The sequence below is a fragment of the Typha angustifolia genome, chromosome 15 (assembly GCF_048772165.1).
Source record: "Typha angustifolia cultivar Huaian chromosome 15, ASM4877216v1, whole genome shotgun sequence".
Classification (NCBI taxonomy): domain Eukaryota; kingdom Viridiplantae; phylum Streptophyta; class Magnoliopsida; order Poales; family Typhaceae; genus Typha; species Typha angustifolia.
In genome coordinates, this window is record NC_133253.1 from 11210847 (window position 1) to 11216846 (window position 6000).

Consider the following 6000-nt stretch of genomic DNA (forward strand, 5'->3'; position numbering starts at 1 on the left):
GAGTTTCGTTTAACTTTGAAGATCCATTTACAACTGACAATGTTCTTGTTAGCTTGAGGAGGAACTAAAATCCATGTTCCTTGTTTGGTTAAAGCATCAAATTCTTTTTGCATAGCAGCCTTCCAAACTGGTATTTGCAATGCCTTTTTGTAAGAATTAGGCTCATTAGTTGTAGGATTAGACAAAATATTGACTAGAAAGGCCTTTGGTTTAAATATCCCATTCTTACTTCTCGTAATCATAGGATGAGTACCTTTGTCAACAGAAGTGGACACAGATTGAGGTTGAAATGCTAAAATAATACTAGAAGTAGCCTCAGATGGTGGATCCAAATTAATCTCAATATCAGATACAGGAATATAGACTTTTTCAGGATGTAAAATAAATTTCATAGAAGAGTTAGGAATATCATTTTGAAGCTGAGATGAAGCTTGAGGTTATGCAGTGTCAACCAAAGACGGAACCTCATTAGGAGTTGTAGCATTTTGAAACTGAGATGGTGGAGCTTGAGGTTGTATAGTGTCAACCACAGATGGAATCTCATTAGTAGCTATAGGGACAAGTGAGGTATGGTGCTGCTTTGAGATGGTCTTGGAGATATATGTATGTTTATATGGATACCTGAGAAGAAACTGAGTAGGTGGAGGATAAGATGGATGGGAAGAAAAAGTTGTCTGGATGGGTACAAATTGATAAGGAAATGATGACTCATCGAAGACAACATGTCTTGATGTAAGGAACTTAGAACTTGAGTAATTGTAACACACGAAACACTTGTACCCTAGTGCATAGCCGAAAGATATGCACTTAGATGTTTTGACTTGAAGTTTGTCGGAATTATATGGTTTAAGCAAAGGGAAACAAGCACACCCAAAAACCCTTAGATTATCAAGACATGGAGGTTTAGAATAGAGTAGGTGATGGCATTCTGTTTATAAGAAAGACTGAGATAGCACAAGCATGGAACCAGAATTTGGGAGGAAGATGAGCTTGATGAAGAAGTGTTGATGCAGTTTCCACTATATGTCTATTCTTTCTTTCCGCAAGGCCATTTTGCTGTGGTGTACATGGGCACGAGATTTGGTGAATGATACCAGTTTGAGAAAGAAAAACTTTAAACTTGTGACTCAAGTATTCACCTCCCCTATCAGTTTGTAGAACTTTAATGGAAGATAAAAACTGATTAAAAACAAAGGAGTGAAAGGCAATGAATAAGGAACAAACTTGTGATTTATTATTCAAAGGAAAAATCTAACAAAATCTTGTACAATCATCTATAAAGGTGAAGTAATATTTGAAACATTCAACGGACAAATGAGGAGAAGGACCCCACACACCTGAATGTATAGTATGAAATGGTGCAGATGATCTAGTACTAGACTTTGGAAATGGTATCTTGGCAAACTTACCATCTAAACAAGATTCACAAACAGAAGTAGATGAAGCTATAGTAGGACATATTTTGGTCTTTGTTAACATGGAAGTTATAATGATATTGGATGGATGACCAAGGCGTTGATGCCAGAAAGACTGAGATATCTTGGAGCCAATGTAAGCTATAGGTTGTAATGGAAGTGAATGGAATAGGTTCTTGGACATATACATTGGAATAGGATAGAGACCATTCTCACTAAGGCCTTGAAACAGCACCTGACCTGTCACCTTGTCCTATATAAAGAAACAAAACTCATCAAAGATCATTCTGCAGTTGTTGTCCTTGCATAATTGAGACACAAAGCAATTTCGCTGCAAGTTAGGAACATGTAAAAATATTCTTTAATGTAAGAATAGCATGTTTATTAAGAAAGATAGAGCTATTGCCAATATGCTTAATAGAAAGACCAGCACTATCCCCAATTTGAACTTGAGCACCATTAGAATATGTGGTCACATTGTTGAGACTATGAGCATCTGAAGTCATATGTGTAGAGACTCCAGAGTTTGTGATCCATACTTCTTGAGAAGAAGAATTTGGTGTGTGCAGATGAGATGCAATCATTGCTGTAGGTTGACCTTGAAGAGTAGCAAATTGCTGTCTCTGATTAAAATCTATAGTAGTATGATTTGTTAAACCACAAAATTGACACACCATAGCAAAAGATGTCCCATAACCTTGAATCTTATTGAGATGCCAACAAATTTGTGTAGAATGTCCAGGTTTGTTGCAAATTTGACAAACAATTCGAGGCTTGTATGAAGAGAAGCCACAATTAAATTGATACACTTAGTTAGGATCTTTTCTTATTGCATTAGGTGTTTATTTTTATTAAAATAAAATTTTTGTAGGTCGCGTTCGAAGGCAAGTAAGGTCGCATTCAAACGCCCTTATGAACGCCTACATTAGGTTCGCAAATACAGAGAACGCATATTGTGCGTTTGAACGTGGTCGGGCGAATTCGAACGCCCGCGTTCGAATGCCTGTATCGCGTTTGCACATCCACATATAGGGCTTTTTGAGTGCGTTCGAACGCGATTGACAAAAATCCTCTAGAATTAGGGTTTCATATTATTTTAGGACTTGTTGGCTAACCTCTATAAATATGTGGAAGGCAGCTAACATTATTATGCTATTGGATTATTGATTTCTTGTCTCATATCTTCTCTCTAGACTTCTCCCTCCTCCCTCTTCACCATTCTTCCACCTCTACCGTTGGCAAGGTTTCTTCTAACTTCTAATTTCACTCGACTATCGAGCCACTCCTCTTCTTTGGGATCTTGACCACTTCGTTTTCCTCGTCTACTTCCCTTAATTACTTCTACAATCCACCCTCATCTTCATACCCATCCACTTCACCCGTTACCACCACTATCACCCACGTTATTCCGTGTTTTTGTCCCTGTTACAGTTTGAATCTGCGAAGGGCATTAATATGAAAGTTGTAGATTAGGAAGTTACGGATCCAATCCAATTAGTTTATAACTACTAGAGAATATCTGACGAATATTTTCTCATGATTGTGCGGATTGCTTCCTCCAATAAATTCAGATCTTAAGGAATTGTTTCATAGCCGATCTTTTGGTTCCAGATCCTATCAAGTGGTATCAGAGCCTATTAATTTGGTATCAAAACCCATCAATTGGTATCAGAGCAAGCGAACCTCAGACCTCCATTAATGGTTGAAACAAGGAAGATGACATCAATAAGGAGACCTATGGGGAGCACACCGACAAGGGAGAACTCAATGCACGATGATCCTAACCATGAGGCCGATTCCTTTGGAGCGACCATGGCATGACCGATTCAACTAACGTCTATGTGTTCGAATATGAATGAACTTAGGAGCCTGTTCTACATATTATTGCATAGAGTTAATAACATGCAAAAGGATCACAATGAATTCAATGAATATATCGTGAATCGATTGGGTTCGTCATCTCCTCGACGACGAACGGAGTTTCAAGAAGGACCAGCGGTAGGACCCCATCGAACCGATACTCCACAGGTCCAGGTGCGTCATATGAGTGTCAATGATCCCCTCCTACCTATGCCTTAACATCATCCCCCACCTCTGTTATAAAACTCAAGACCGACGGTGGTGGAACCCGAGAGGCGTGAGGCACCAGTGTGTTTCGTTGATGAGGAGGTTTGACACTATGAGGATGAGGTTGATCCCTATGGAGATGGTGATGGACGTGCTCGAGGATTTAGAGAAGATGATCAACCTGCACAAAAAGTTTAGACCTGAACCAAGGATCTTTCACGAACCCGACAACGCTATTCAGGGGAGAACCGCACGCTTGGATTTTCTAAAATTCCAAGGCGGTGATCCAACGGATTGGGTGTTTCAAGTTGAATAATATTTTGATTATAAAGGTACAACGGAAGATGTAAAAGTCCAGATGGCAAGCTTTCAACTCTAAGGAACGGCATTGCATTGGTATAGATTGGTTATTCAAGGTGGTGAATTTACTAGATGGGCTAATTTTTATAGGAGGATTACACGCAGATTTGGGACAGCAGCATATGAAGATTTTGCAGCCACATTAAGCAAGATGGTTCAGAGGACTACCATATTGGAGTACCAAACTGAGTGTAAAAGAGTTAGTTATTATTGTGAGCCACCGTGGCCCGAACGTACATTGATGAGTACATTTATTTCAGGGCTGTGAGAGGAGATACAAGTGGATGTTCGTGCTTTATGTCCTACTACTCTTGAGGAGGCCTTTGAGAAGGCCGTGAGGATGGAACAAAAGCATAGGGCTCTAAAGATGGCAACAAAAACTAATTAGGGCAACCGAGATGCATAGTTTGCACCTAGAACGCCGGCTGAAAATTCTGCTGTTTTAAAAACAGTGGCTGCGAGTACTAGACCATGACCACCTTTGAGACATTTTTCAGATGTTAGAGGAGGCATAAGACCCCCCGTTCGAACTCTTACACCCGCCCAGGTGGAGGAGCGAAGAGCCTTTGCTTTGGATGTGATGAGTGTTTCACCCTCGGTCATCGGTGTTCTAAACCGATCGGGAGTGTGATGCTTATCGATGGTCCTAAGGAGGATGATGAGATTGATGATGATGGAGAGTGTCTAGAGGAGACCCATGAGAAGACCGTTGAGAAAGGCGTAGAGGAAGATATCCAAGCTGAAATATTGATTCATGCATATTTGGGTACTTCCGCGTTGAGGACGTTACGAGTAGACGGACTCGTTAGAAAGCATTATGTGCACATCCTCATCGATTCGGGGAGTACACACAACTTTCTAGACGAGAGGCTAGTGAGGAGATTGGGTTTGGATGCTGAACCGACTATGGAGTTTGACATTACTATTGGAAACGGGACGAAGCTTAGGGCAGAGAGCTTGTGTCGCTGAGTCGGTATGCGGGTGCAAAGACACGACATCATTGTGGACTTGTATCCGTTGGCGCTACGAGGAGCGAACATTGTCCTTGGTGCTCAGTGGTTACAGAGTTTGAGATCCGTCACATTTGATTTCCGGAGCATGTGGATGAAATATATGCAAGGAAACAAAGATTTGCGACTTGATGGTGTTCGGTCTTCGCTGATTCTTGTGATGAATTGTCTAATTTATTAGATAACTTTTTTGGACTGTTTGAGGAGCCGCAGGAGTTGTCACCGAGGAAAGCGGCGGACCATTGTATAGAGATTGTACCCGAGGCCATATCGGTATCCACATGTGCAAAAAGAAGTTATCTCAAAGATGGTAGCCGAGATGTTGGAGCAAGACCTCAACCAAGTCATAGCTCATACTCATCCCCCGTGCTTTTAGTGCAAAAAAAGGACGAAACATGGCATTTTTGTGTCGACTATTGAGCACTAAATGCTATTACCGTCAAGGACCGCTATCCCATTCTAGTTATCAAGAAGTTGTTGGATGAGCTTACAAGGGCGACTATATTTAGTAAGCTTGACTTGAGGGCCGAGTATCATCAAATTAGAGTTCATCCGGCGGTTGTGCACAAAACTGTATTTTGGACTCCGGACGGGCATTACGAGTTCCAAGTGATCCCTTTTGGTCTCACCAATGCTCTAGCTACTTTTCAAGGGCTCATGCATGATATATTTCGGCCTCTCTTGCGAAGGTATGTCTTGGTATTTTTTGATGATATTTTGGTGTATAGCAGGATTGAATTGGAGCATTGGCGGTATTTAGAGGACGTGCTGAATTTGTTGGAGCAAAACCAATTCAAGAAGTCCAAATGCTTATGGGGAGTACCAAAGGTGGAGTATTTAGGACACATCATTTCAACGGATGGTGTAGTGGCAGATCCTCAAAAGGTTGCATGTATGACCGTTTGGCCTATTCCTACTACTACCATAGGATTGAGAGAATTTTTAGGGCTGATCGGATATTATCGTTGGCAAGATCGCTGCTCCTCTCACTTCTTTGTTGCAAAAGGACTATTTTAGATGACGGATGAAACCACTTTAGCCTTTGAAAAATTGAAAACAGCAATGACGACGACACATATTTTAGCACTACTGGACTTCACCAAAGAATTCATTGTAGAATGTGATGCGTCGGGTATTGGCATAGGAGC